Here is a 15,689-nt window from a genome sequence, read left to right as displayed (position 1 = left end):
ATAGTTTAGGAAATGGGTGAAATAGATTTAAGTGTGAATGAATTTATTGTTATTATGTATCATTCTGAAAGTTAAAAGGTCGTATAAAGAATTTTTTGATGCATTCTGGAATTACATATATTGTAAGTAAAATATCATAAAAAGTGGAAGAAAGGAATTAGGACCATATGATTTAAAGTTCCTACATGGCAATTGAAGACTTATCTAAGATAATTTGAAGGTAGACTCTTATTAACAGTGTACCTATCTCTTAAATATCTTTACATTGTAATTTTAAAAAATACATTTATTTTCTCTTATTCTTTCGGTGGGAACACTGGGCTGCTGTGTCTACTACATCCTCCCTGGAAGTAGCTATTGCCACACTCAACTTTTACTTTGTAACATAAGATAAAAATGATACTGAAGATCTTATATTCAAGCATTACAAAAATAATGCAACATACACACCTTACAAATCATGTTTACCACAGTAATCTGGTTTTATATGGCAACAAAAATTCTCATTTCAAAAGAGCTAAATCCAACAAGATGCTTTACAAAATAACATGAATTAGAACAAAGCAATCATTTAAAAACAAATAAAATACAAGTAAAATGATACTGCTATAAAAATAGGTTGATTTAAAAATTCTTTCTGGAATAAAGTTTGTAAGTATCAATCAAGACTGTTATAAACATTTTCCTATACAGCAAAACAAACAGACAAAAACCCCTATATATAGGAATTTATAGTAAAACAAAACAAAAATAAGAAGAGCAAGCCAAATTTTCATAAGATTTTTCATTGTTTTAGCTTATTTAGTAATATATTTGAAACCACAGAACCCTAGTCAAAATTAGTAGACTAGACTATTAAGAAGAGTAAATACTGTTTTTATACAATGTTAAAAACAACAGAGTCCCATCACTTTTAAATGGGAATATTTTGAAACAAGTTACTTTCATAAACTGAAATTGTAACTGTGTATGTGTGGTTGTGTGTAGAATCAGAATTTTACTTGGAAAAGAATTAAAAAGTGTGGAAAATAAATTCATAGTTGGTCCAGCAGTAGCAAAACCACATGTTGTTACTTGGGTTAATAGGAAAACATCCCAAAAATTCTGTGGAGTAATAACTTATCTTGCTAAATTTTGCCTTTGTGTTCTAGTTATTGTATTAGATGGTTTTTAAAATAATCTGGATTATTTCAAGTACTTTTCTTTACACTAGTAATTCATGTATGGATTTCTAATCAGGAAATAAATAGCATGTGACTTTTGTTATATTTTTAATTCTCTTATTCCAAAATTAAAAAAAAAAATTAGTTACTTGAACTTGTTTTCAAGTACATTTTAAATCACATTCGTAGTACTTCAAAGTTAGGAATTATAGATTTGGAAATTATAAAACGATGAAAAATTTAAGGCTATATGTATACATGACTGTTTTTAATTCCAAGTGTAACTTGATATGAACAGAGAGGCAAATGTACCCAAATGTAGACCCATTCTTGTGTTGGTGATCTCAGTGGGCAATGTTATAGGGCTGAGACTTGTAAAAGAAGAATGGATTTGATGGAGTTAGAGAATATTGTAGTTTTCCTTGCAGTTTGATTATATTAACATAGTTATGTTGACATATGACTACAATTTCTAGTATTTATTCTAAAGTAGTCTATCTCACAGAAATATTTATTCCAAATGGAGATGATTTTGCTCTTTAAATCTAAGTAATGTTATAGCCCTGTTTATTACATATTGGGATGTATTTTGTCAAATTATAAAGGTGGCAATAAATATTGCCTGAGATATTTAAGGGCTGGACATTTTTAAAGGGTTGAAAATAAAATCTTGGGATAGAATATTTTTTTTCCTAAAACTTCAGAAAAATAGTACAGTACACATACACTTACAAGTATCCTAAATCACATAAGCAAGTTTCCTTTGAAACTATTCCCTGCCAAAAATGAATGTTTTTCTAAAAAAAATAAATAATACAGTTTAACTTAACATACAATTTTTATGTCAATGATTCTTTAATATATTTACAGACTGTCAAAATACTTTCAAAAGTAGTTGAAGCTGTATGAGACTTAATGACCATAATTTCCTGTCTGCACTTTTAACAGTTATACTCTTTGAAACTTTTTGAATATATTCACAGTTGTATTCTCAGTAAACTGAACGTGTTAAGTCGATTGAATGTCCAGAGGAACCAATTAAAGGTGGGATATTAATATTAACAAGAGTGTTTCATAAATGATGAAATTATTCTCTATTTTTTCGTTTTGGAAGATAGATTGCTTTCCCTCTAGAGCTAAAAGCTTTTTTAAAATTTTGTTATTTATTAAAGTACAGGTTTTCTTTAAAAGTGAGTCCAGAGTAACTCTACATGTAATCATCCTAGTTGGAAATAGGAGAAAAAGAACCCTCTATAAAATCATATTTAATCTATCCATTTCTTAGATTCATGCAGAGAAGTGTTGCCAAAACGAAATTCAGTCAAAGAAGGTTGTGCATTGGGGCCAAGCTCCACTTTAGGAAATAACATTTCCTGATGATGCACTTGGGACTTTATACAGGAATTTGTGTAAATGAGATCATTCAACCTATTTTCCGTCTAGGTTCTTTACGTGAAATATCTAATATTCATTTATTTTTCACATGATAGCAGTGTAAAATACATAGTGTAAATATAAATTTATATACTTAAATAATTTTAAGGAAAATTTTAGTTTTTGATATCTAGGTACCCCTAATTTGAAATAAGTCTAAAAACATACAAAAGTGAGAGAAGTGATATTAGGAAGGTATGTAAGAGATATTTATTTCTAAAGTTGCTATACTGGATATTCACTGAACCTACAGATTCGCTATTGCCATCAACATACTTTTTATTTAATTGAATTAAGAAAATTGACTCTACACTATGCTCTAGTTTTAGATGACCACAGGAAAACATATATGACCAATTTATTACACTCAATGTAACAGCCTAAAATGCCATTGAGCCACTACAAAACATTAAAAATCTTAATGAAAGTAAAAGTAATCTTAAACTGAAAAGCATTTTAAGGTGACTTTAAGGTAATATTTGATTAATTTTGGATGCATCTTACATACTAAAGAAAAGGCTGCTTAACAGCACCAAAATCATAATTGAATTTATAGTCAAATACATTGATGGCCAAATAATTCAACTTCAGTATTATGTTATATGTTGTACACTGATTATAATTTAATATTCTTTCTAGTTGTGTCTATTAATAGGACCTAAGTATCACACTCTCATCCTTAATCTCAATTTATTTCCTATTATGTAAACATCCTTAAATTATATTTCATGTCTCCATATGACTTACTCCTCCATGGGTCGGTTAGATTCTTCTTCCCTCAATTACCCATATCAGGGCTGCAATTAGTGTAGTCCGGACAGGCTCTTAGGAAATTTGAAAACATTGATTTGACTGTGTTGAGCCATTCTTTCTCTCCTATGATCTTATCCTAAAAAACAATCTCTCTTACACACACACACACACACAGACACACACACACACACACACACACACACACACACACACACACGATGACTTTTCAACTATAGAAAAAAAAGATTTTATTTATTCATTTGTCAGAGAGGGAAAGAGAGAAGAAGAGAGAGAACACAAGCAGGGGTAGCAGCAGGCAGAAGGAGAAGCAAATTCCCTGTTGAGCAAGGAGCCTGATGTGGGATTTGATCCCAGGATTCTGGGATCATGACTATAGCAGAAGGCTGACACTTAACTAAACCACCCTGGTGTCCAATGCAGAAAAAATTTTATATAAAATATATCTACTGTCTAAAAGAACATTGTTATGTTACAGAATCATGATGATCTATAAAAAATTCAGTCCAATTCAACCATGTGTTGTTATCAAGTTATACCATTCATTAAAATTACTAAACTAGAGGTACCAGTATTTCATGGTTATAGCTGCCTTAGTCTCTCAGTAACTGTTTTTCTTTGATACCCCAGACCAAAACAGATGATAGTTCCATGTGTGAAGTAGTTATAAAAAATATTAGAATGCACAGAATCCAAAGAGCTCACTGCCTTTCACTAAAAATTTAAAATATTATTTGGTGTCCCTGTGAGTTTGCTATGAAGCTTTGGAATTCCTTTTTGGGAACTAGAGGATTAAATTCCTATAATTACTAGGAAATTGCTACAAAAATGTCTTTATTTTTACAGAGATGTAGATAGAACATCCTCTATGAACTAGTTAAATATATACATGTTTCTAAAAATACTGAGTTATCACAAAGTAAGGTTTAGTACATAGATTAAAAGCATGACCTAAATCTATCTATCTATCATCATCTATCTATCATCTATATATATATTCTTGTGCATTTAGTATATGAACAAACTAAAATGTGACAAAATTATATGATCTCAAAGCAGTGTAATATATGTTTGTAATTGAAAATATCTTTTAAATTAGAAAATAATATATACTAACCTGATTTAAAAAATAGGTATAAATAGCATAGGTAACTACTTCATTAATCTTCAACATCAAAAACGGGGGGTGGATAAAGGAAGGGCAAACAATGGAGAAGAGATAGTCTCTTTAACAAATGGTACTGGCATAATTGGGTAGTCGTATGCAAAAAAAGAAAATAAAATTAGATGCAGACCTTATATTGTTCACAAAAATTAAATCAAAATAAATCACTGACCTAACTTCAAAGTATAAAACTATAATACTCCTAAAATATAACATACAAGAATAGATTAGAAAAAAATATAGGAAAAGACAAAAACATATATTAAAATTTAATAATAATAATAATGTCAACAATAAATAAGTGTCTCTACTAGCAACTTATATCCTTCTGCCTTTTCTACATTATACTCTTTAAAAGAAAGTCACTATTTTCAGCTCACAATTAAGAAATAAGGAATGGAACACCTGGGTGGCTCAGTTAGTTAATCTTCCATCTCTTATACTCTCAGCTCAGGTCTTGACCTCAGGGTTATAGTTCAAGTCCCCATTGTACTCCATGCTGGAGAGCTTACTAGAAGAAAAAAGCAAATCAAAACAATAACAACACCACACACACACACACACACACACACACACACACACTCACACTCACACACACACCAAACTGAGGAATAAAATTCTATTTCCTTTTAAGACAGATTATCTACTGAAATTATTTGGAAATCTTCATAGGTGAATTGTTCATTTTTTTTGTATTCCTTCATTTACTTTTTCAATGATTTATTATTCTGCAAATTACTATTATATCAAATTTGTTGAAGTGCTCTTCAAGTCAACTATATATTTGCTAATATTTGTCTGCTTGAACTACCAATTACTGAAATAGTGATATTTAAGAAAAGTCTGTAGGAGTGGATTTGTATATTTCTCCTTGGAGTTCTATAGCAACCCCACCTCCCATCGCCAACTCCCCAATCCACCCTTAGTCATTTTGATGTTCTCTTGTGAAATGTTTACACATTTAGGACTGGCTTGGAGAATTGATTCTTTTGTCATTAGGTAATGCTACCCTTTGCCCCCGAGAATTTTCCTTGTTCTTGAGTTCACTTTGTCTTCATGGGCAAGTGCAAAAATCTATTCCTTCAGATTTTATTTGCCTGAGAATATATTTCTCCACTTTTTAAAGGACAGTTTCTCTGGGTATAGAATTCTAGGTTGATGGGGTTTCTGCCAAGAAGTCTACTATAATTCTTTTTTTTTTTAAGATTTTATTTATTTATTTGTCAGAGAGAGAGAGAGTGAGCACAGGCAGATAGAGTGGCAGGCAGAGGCAGAGGGAGAAGCAGGCTCCCCACAGAACAAGGAGCCCGATGTGGGACTCGATCCCAGGATGCTGGGATCATGACCTGAGCTGAAGGCAGCTGCTTAACCAACTGAGCCACCCAGGCGTCCCAATAATTCTTAACCCTTGGTTCTTTAAAAGATAAGGTGCACCTCCTCCTCCAGCCACCACCAGCTAATACTGGTTTGCTTCAGGATTTTATTTTTGTCTTTGGTCTCTACTTGTGATATGTATGCCTAGGTGTCAGTTTTTGATTTTTGTTGTTGTTTTGTTTTCTTTTTGATATTTAATTGGCTTGGCATTCTCTGCACTTCCAGGATATGTGGTTTGTCATTACTTTTGGAAAGTTCTCAGTTGTTGTTACCCCAAATATTTAATCTGCTCCATTTTTTTTCCTCTTTTCTCTTTCTGGTATTCTAATGTGTATTTTACACATTTTGAAAATCTTTAAGTTTTAGGAAATTCTTTTCTATTTTTTTCTATTATTTTTCCTCTTTCCATTTCAGTATGGGGACTTTGGCAGTCAGGATTTTCCAGAGAAACAGAACCAGTGGGATAAATCTTTCTATCTAGGCAAAAGTAAAGAGAGATTGGAGTTTTAAGAATTGGGTTACATGATTGTGGGAATTTGGTGGGTCTAATCTCTATAGAAGAGGGACTGGATGGAAACTCCTACAGGATTTAATAGTGTAGTTTTAAGTGCAGAATATGTAAGGCAGGTTGGTCGGGGGGGAACTCAAGCAGAATTTCAGTGGTACAGTCTTATTTATTTATTTATTTGAGAGAGGGAGAAAGGAATTATACATAAGCAGGGGTGTGGGGAGGGGCAGAGGGAGAGGCAGAAGTAGACTCCCCGCTGAGCAGGGAGCCCCACAAAGCTCAATCCCAGGGTCCTGCAATTATAACCTGAGCCAAAGGCAGACCACATAACCTACTGATCTAACAAGGCACCCCTCAGTGTTACATTTTTATATCAGAATTCCTTCTCTCAGAAACTCAGTTTCTGTTTCTAAGGTTTTCAATTGAAATGAGGCCCTTAACATTATCAAGAATGATCTCCTTTATACATACTCCATTGGTTGCTGATTTTAATTACATCTACAAAACAACTTTACAGCAACATCTGTATAGTGTTTGAACAAAAAACTGGGTACCATAACCTAGTCAAATTGATACACTGTATTTTTTATTTTTTGCATGTTTTTAAAATTCTAAGTTTCAATCTTCTTATAATATCAATCTGTTTATATATTGTGCATTTTTTCCATTAAACCTTAATATATTATACATAGTTATTTTAAATTCTTTACTGACAAAGCAAATGTCTATGTTATGTCTGAGTTTGACCCTAATGCTTTATCTCTTCATGTGGTGTCTTTTTGTTTGTCTGTTTGTTTGTTTGCCTTTGGCTTACCTTCTATTTTTGTTGTTGTTGTTGTTGTTGTTGTTGTTGTTGTTGGTAACCAGTCTTCAGGGGCACCTGCTTGGCTCAGTGGGTTAAAGCCTCTACCTTCGGCTCAGGTCATAGTCTCAGGGTCCTGGGATCCAGCTCTGCATCAGGCTCTCTGCTGAGTGGGGAGCCTGCTTCCCCCTCTCTCTCTGCCTACTTGTGATCTCTCTCTGTCAAGTAAACAAATAAAAAATCTCTGGAAAAAAAGAAAAGAAAACCAGTCTTCATCTGTTGGCAATATGAACTGAATAAATAAGTTTCTGGTATAAGGGTTTATTTTGGCTTCTGTTTAGGACTTGCTGAGCCATAGGTAGCTTCAGGTTCCTCTGGTGCCTCGTTTTTGTCTCCCCTCTTGACTTCTGGCTTTCCTTATTGGTTCTCCAAGAGTCTCAGTCCTGCAGCTTTTCCAGGTATAATTCACTATTATTGCATTGTAGCCCTGTTTATCTTGGAGTAATGTGTGAGGATGGGTGCATTATGTGATTTTCCAGTAAAATTTTGGTCTTTTAGTAGACCTGTATCTCTGGTTGTGACTAAATTTACCAGTGTTGTCTCTAGTATAACTTCTTCCTCTTTTTAGTGAGGGAATACTGGAGAGACCTGAAAGAAAGGAATGCCTAAGTCTCTGGGACAATGCACCAATAATGGTTTGCTCCCTGGGCATTAGATTTTATAATCAAAAAACATTGGACATATTCATAAGGATTTGTCTTTCCCTCTTCTTGCCAGAAGCATACAAGGATCATTCTCAACTCTTCATAAAGAGAATCTGAATAAGGTTCCTGGAGGTAAAATTCTACAGAATTGTGCGGGACCCTCTGATGTCTCAGTTCCCTGGTGAATCTCAATCTTAATCTATTCTATTCTCAACTTCTAGCACCTCATTAAAATTATCATTTAACAATTCCTACCTGCTTACGACTTTAGAAGCTTCTGATCCAGGTATGTAGCTGTTGGCGATCAATCTCTGGATCAGTCCATCTCTCCAGAATTTGGGGTGGGAGTTTGCCCTTTGATCTCAGTACTTTGATGGGTCCATATAAAGTTCTTGAACTCAGTTTGTTTTATTTTTACTTGTAAGGATTTTCTCACAGCCCTTGGAAGCTCTGTGGACTTCCAGGCTTTTCAAATGTTGCAGCTGAAACCAGAAGTCCCTTGCTGACAGTCATAAACCAACCTAGGCTCCAGTGAATACATTAAATATTTTTTTCAATTTTCTTATAAATAAGTATATAGATAGATAGATAGATAGATATAAAACTTTCAATTATTACATCAGTGAGAAGTGAATTATTGACAGTTTTCATGGTACAATTAAATCACTCAATATTCTAGCAGGTCCTGAATATCAATTTGCTTTTTTTTTTTTTTTTTTTTTTTATATATGTGATTATAGTCCTCGATGTAACTTCTCTTTTTTCATTGAAACTCATGTGTAATTTTAGAATTACATATTCCAAATGTGTAAATTCTTCTAGAGTATTACTTGTGATTGGCAACATCCATAGCAAACCAAATGCAACATCCATAGCAAACCAAACCAAATTCAACATTAAAATAATGAATTGTTGTAGAATATACCTTAGATTAGGCAATATGAGAAACTCAGTTTAAGTCTTTCCATACTAATTTGCCAAAAGACCTTTATTAAAAAAAAAAAAAAGACTAAAAAACAGACTAAATATTGCTTGACTCCCTTTGTATATAGGCTCCTACCAAACTCATTATTTAACCTGTAAGTTAAATCAAACTCCAATGGTATCTTTTAGCCTTCATAAATGATAAGAATATTTTGAATAAACTTCTTTTATAGCAATGTTTATTCTGTTTTTAAAAAGTTCTCCAACAAAAGTTTACTTAGATTTTACAAAGGCTTTATCTATGAATCCTTAAATTAGTCTTCACTTAAATTCTATACCCCTTGATCTCATTTCCTTTTTCTAAATTTTATTTTATTTTTCAGTGTTTGAAAATTTGTTTATGTGCCACACCCAGTGCTTCATGCAATATGTGCCCTCCAAAATACCTACCACCAGGCTAACCCATCTCCCCACCCCTTCCCCTCCAAACCCTCAGTTTGTTTCTCAGAGTCCATAGTCTCTCATGTTTTGTCTCCTCTGATTTCCCCAATTCACTTTTGCTTTCCTTCTCCTAATGTCCTCCATGTTACTCCTTATGCTCCACAAGTAAGTGAACTATATGATAATTGACTTTCTCTGCTTGATGTACTTCACTCAGCATAATCACCTCCAGTTCTGTCCATGTGGATAAAAATAAGTTGGGTATTCATCCTGATGGAGGCGTAATATTCCATTGTATATATGGACCATACCTTCTTTATCCATTTGTCTGTTGAAGGACATTTTGGCTCTTTCTACAATTTGGCAGTTGTGGCCATTGCTGCCATGAACATTGGAGTACAGGTGGCCTTTATTTTCACTACATCTGTATCTTTGGGGTAAATACCCAGTAATGCAATTGCAGGGTCATAATGTAGCTCTATTTTTAATTTCTTAAGGAATCTCCAAACTATTTTCCAAAGTGTCTACAACAACTTGCATTCCCACCAACAGTGATAAGAGTGTGCCCCTTTCTTCACATCTGCTCCCACACCTGTTGTTTCCTGTCTTGTTAATTTTGGCCACTCTAACTGGTGTAAGGTGGTATCTCAATGTGGTTTTAATTTGAATCTCCCTGGTGGGTAATGATGATGAACATTTTTTTTTTTATGTGTCTGTTAGCATTTGAATGTCTTCCGCCCATTTTTTGATGTGATTATCTGCTTTTTGAGTGTTGAGTTTGAAGAGTACCTTATAGATCTTGGATATCAGGCCTTTGTCTGTAGTGTCATTTGCGAATATCTTCTCCCATTCCACAGGCATTCTTCAAAGTGCTGGAACAAACAATCTTAAAATTTGTATGGAACCACAGAAGACTCTAAATTGCTAAGGAAATGTTGAAAAAGAAAAACAAAGCTTGGGGCATCACATTGCCTGATTTCAAGCTTTATTACAAAGCTGTGATCACCAAGACAGCATGGTACTGGCACTGGCACAAAATAGATATAAAAAGATTGTAAACGCAACATGATACAAAATAAGGCATATCCACAAAACAACAAAGATGCTTATGTTTACACTGTCAGGTTTGCTGCATTCAGATGCTCAAGATTCCCCACCTGTATTTTCCCTTGATTTAACTGGTGCTTAACTCAGTATTTGTTTCTATAATCTCTGTTTCATCAACCATGGGAGGTGTTGATGCCTCTGAATATAAACAATTACCTGAATCTTCAGTTTCTTTAATCTTCATGTCCAATGACATTTTCTCCATATTAACTACCCATTTAAATTACACCTTAGGAGGAGGAGGGGCAAGATGGCAGAGAAGTAGGGGACCTGTTTCAACCAGTCCCCTAAAGTGAGCTGATTATCTACCAGATCACTCTGAACACCCATGAAACCAGCCTGAGATACAGGATTATACACTTCTAGATCTCTATAGGGGCAGAAGACACCAGTGGAGAGGTAAAGTGTACTGGGAATGATCGGACTGATATCAGATAAACAGAAAGGGGAGGGAGCTACCAAAGCAAACCATTGGAAAGTAATACCCCAATACGAAAGTGCCCTGTGATTGGGGACCAGCATTAATTTGGAGTCTAGTTAAAAGCACTCAAAAAGAGCAAAAGATCTTAAAGGGCAACTGGTGGAATTGGGAGGTCACAGGCAGGGGCCTAAGCCCACAGACCCAGGACAGCCACTCTGGTGACCACTCGTGCCATAGACAGTACAGCAGTGGAGACTCCAGTTCCTGGTCCCAAAGACCCCAGGGTTGTGCTGCTTGCACCACTGCTCAGCTGGGACGCACTCCCACCCCCCGCATGAGGCAGTCTGGTGGGCACTCTCTAGAACCACAGCCTTTTACACTCTGTGCTCACTGCACAACCAGAGTCTGAACCATGCTCCCCACCTGAGCCTAAGAGTGCTCCCTGGGGGCTCTAGCCAGCAGTCTCTAAGGCTGGCCAAGAGTCTGGACACTTGCAGCCCCGACTTGAAGGAACTACTCCAGACAGCGGTCCAGGCAAAGGCAGCCACCAGAAGCAGTCTCCGTGGACCAATGTCACTTGCAGTTTTAGCGGCACGGGGGTGAAGAGACAAGCAGGTGCTTCAGGCAACCCCTGAGATGGTGGCTGGGGACATGCACTGACAGTGAGAGGTTGCATGGCTCAGCAGAGTTTGCAGAGGGGGAGTTTGCGTGTTCTGGACCACCCAGAGGGGAGTAGACAGAGGCTTCTCTCTGAGACTGAGGACTGGGTGCATTTAGCTTTTCACTAACCCTCCAAAAAGGCACAAAAAGCTGTCAAAGGACAAAAACCTCCAGAGAACAAAAGCCTAAAAAAATTGTTTCCACAGAGTCCAGCCCCTTCATAGGGGACTGGAAGACTCAACCCAAGCAAGACAGACTGAAAAACAAACACGCAGCAGGCCCCTCCCCCCACAAGCCAGCCAAAGAATGAGAGGACAACCACCTCAGGATACCCATAAAACTGGTAAACCCCAACATCAGGGGAAAACAAGATATTAAGCTCCCAGTAATGTCCTAAAAATGGTATATTTCATAGATACAACTTCTGTTTTTAGTTCGATCTCATTATTCTTGTTCTTTTTAATTTTTTAACCTACTTACCATTACAACTAGAGGTTTAATACAACATATCCCATAATAACATTTAACTTGAAATTTTTTCATACATATTCCTGTGTTTTTCTTTTTCTATTCTATGTCTTTTAATATATATATAGATACAAGCTTCAAGGTAAACATATTTCTCTAATTATTACTACCCCTACCTACATATAAACCAGTTTTAATCTCCCTCCATCTCTGGAAAGTTGAGTCTGTTAAGAAAGATATCAAGATAAACCCAGGAAGAATCAAAATAACTTTCCTCACCCACATCAAGGACTTATAACTACCCTCCCATCTTTTTCTTTTGTCAGTGTTTCTGTGTATTTGTTTTTATTCTGGTATTATATAAATCATATCATTTGGGTTCATTTTGGCTGGGTTCTCTCTTTATCCTGTCATATACTTTTGTTAGTCATTTGTTCATTTTTTGTTTGTATACCTTATAAATCTTACTTTTGGGGGCTCATTCTGGCTGGGTCTTTTTTTTTTTCTCTCTCTCTCTCTCCCCTTCTCTCTCTTTCTCTCTTTTTTTTTTTTCCTTTTTTTCTTTCCTTTTGGTGGTGACTTCTGATTGGTCCAAAGTTTTCCAGGGTGCACCTTGCCCGGACTGTGGTTGATATATTCAGCTAAACATCTCCTCAACTACCTCTTATCAAAATGTCTAGGGGAGGAACACCCAACAGAGGGAAAATTCAGATATTGTGGCCTCTCCATCAGAACTATTAGATATGGATATAAACAGTATCTCAGAAAGGGAATTCCAGGTAACAACTATCCAGGAATTAGTATCTCTAAGGGTAGAAGTGAAATCTGCCTGGGAAGAAGGTAAAAATGCTATCAGTGAGATCCTATCTAACCTAAATACACTAACAGTTAGGGTAACCAAGGCAGAAGACAAAATTAGTGATCTAGAGGACAAACTGTTAGAGAAAAAGGATCAGGAGGAGGCCTGGAACAAAAGGCTTAAAAACCGTGAAAACAGAATTGGGGAAATAAATGATGCCATGAAATGTTCCAACATCAGAATTATTGGGATCCCTAAAGGGGAGGAGAAAGAAAGAAGACTAGAAGATACAGTTGAACAAATTCTATATGAACCAATATGGGGAATGGAACAAACATTCATGTCCTACAGGTAGAAGGAACACCCCCTAAGATGAACAAATCTAGAAGGACCCCAAGACTCTTGATTGCAAGACTGATGAACCATAATTTTAGACAAGAGCTTTTGAGAACAGTAAGGGGGAAGAAATTCCTTAGTACATAGGAAGGTCCATCAGAATAACATCAGACTGCCCACAGAAACCTGGCAAGCCAAAAACAGCTGGCAAGACATATCCAGGGCATTACATGAGAACAACATGCAGCCAAGAATACTTTATCCAGCATTCATCCTGACATTCAAAATTGATGGAGAGATAAACTTCCAAAACTTTCCAGCTTCCAAAACTGGCAAGATTTAAAACCACCAAGCCAGCACTACAAGAAATATTTGAGGGGATGGGGGGTAAGAAGAAAGAACCCAAGAGTGTCATAGAACAGAAATTTTCAGAGACCATCTATAGAAACAAGGACTTCACAGGTGACATGATCAATAAAAATGTATCTTTCAGGGGTGCCTGGGTGGTTCAGAGGGTTAAAGCCTCTGCCTTCAGCTCAGGTCATGAACCCTGGGTCCTGGGATCAAGCCCCACATCGGGCTCTCTGCTCAGCGGGGAGCCTGCTTTCTCCTCTCCTTCTGCCTGCCTCTCTGCCTACTTGTGATCTCTGTCTGTCAAATAAATAAATAAAATCTTAAAAAAATAAATAAGGAAAAGAAAAGAAAAAATGTATCTTTCAATAATCACTTGTGAATAGCCATAAAACAGCACAGGGTTGCAGATTGGATAAAACTACAGGACCCATTCATATGTTGTCTGCAAGAGACCCATTTGGAACATAAGGATGCATCCAAACTGAAAGTGAAAAGATGGAGAAGCATCTTTCATGCCAAATGGCCTCAAAAGAAAGCTGGGGTAGCTATTTTCATATCAGATAAATTAGATTTTAAAGTAAAGACTGTAGTCAGAGATAAAGAAGGACACTACATCATTATTAAAGGGTCTATCCACCAAGAAGATCTACAAGTTGTAAATATTTATGGCCCCAATACAGGAGGAGCCAACTACATAAGACAACTGTTAATCAAGATAAAGGGCCATATTGATATGAATACATTAATAGTAGGAGATATTAACATGCCATTCTCAGTAATAGACAGATCATCCAAGCAGAAAATCAATAAAGAAACAAGAGCATTGAATGGCACATTGGACCAGATGAACCTCGTAGATATACACAGAACATTCCACCCTAAAACAACAGAATACACATTTTTCTCAAGCTCACATGGAACTTTCTTCAGAACAGACCACATACTGGGTCACAAATCAGGGCTCAACCAATACCAAAAGATTGAGATTATTCCCTGCATATTCTCAGACCACAGTGCTTTGAAACTGGAACTCAACCACAAGAAAAAGTTTGGAAGGAATTCAAACACTTGGAAGCTAAAGACCACCCTGTTTAAGAATGTTTGGATTAACCAGGAAATCAAAGAAAAACTTAAACAACTCATGGAAACCAATGAGAGTGAAGACACTTTGGTCCAAAACCTATGGGATACAACAAAGTTGGTTCTAAGGGGAAAATCCATAGCCATCCAATCCTCCCTCAAAAAATAAATAAATAAATAAATAAATAAATAAATAAATAAATAAATAAATAAAAAATAAAAAATCCAGAATATACAAGCTGTCTTTACATCTTAAGGAACTGAAGAATTAACAACAAAATAAGCCAATAAAACACACACACAAGAAGGGAAATAATCAAGATTAGAGCAGAGATCAATGAGATAGAAACTAGTAGAACACATCGATGAAACTAGAAACTTTTTTTTGAAAGAATCAATAAGATCAATAAACCATTGGCCAAACTAATCCTAAAGAAAAGAGAGAGGACTCAAATTAATGAAATTATGAATGAAAAGGGAGAGATCATGACTAACACCAAGGAAATTGAAACAAACATCAAAAATTATTATCAACTGTTATATGCCAATAATTTAAGCAACCTAGATGAAATGGATGCATTCCTGGAAATCTATAAACTTCCAATACTAAATCAGGAAGAAATTGACAACCTGAATAGACCAGTATCTAGTAACGAGATTGAAGCAGTGACCAAAAACCTCCCAAAAAAACAAGAGCCCAGGACCTGAGGGATTCCCAGGAGAATTCTATCAAACATTCAAAGAAGAAATAATACCTATTCTGCTGAAGCTGTTTCAAAAGATAGAAACAGAGGAAAAACTTCCAAACTCTTTTTATGAAGCCAGCATTACCCTGATCCCCAATCCAGGCAAAAACCCCACCAAAAAGGAGAATTTCAGACCAACATGCACAATGAATATGGATGCCAAGATTCTCAACAAAATCCTAGCTAATAGGATCCAACAGTACATTAAAAAAGATTATCTACCATGACCAGGTAGGATTTGTCCATGGGATGCAAGGGTGGTTCAACATTCACAAATCAATCAATGAGATAAAGCAAATCAATAAGAGAAGAGAGAAGAACCACATGGTCCTCTCAATTGCTACAGAAAAACCAACTGACAAGATATGGCATCCATTCCAGATTAAAATGATTCAAAGTATAAGGATAGGACATCCTTTATGAAGTTAAGGA

The sequence above is a fragment of the Enhydra lutris genome, unplaced genomic scaffold, assembly GCF_002288905.1.
Source record: "Enhydra lutris kenyoni isolate GAN:26980312 unplaced genomic scaffold, ASM228890v2 scaffoldscaffold2, whole genome shotgun sequence".
NCBI lineage: Eukaryota > Metazoa > Chordata > Mammalia > Carnivora > Mustelidae > Enhydra > Enhydra lutris.
This window is presented reverse-complemented; position numbering follows the sequence as displayed.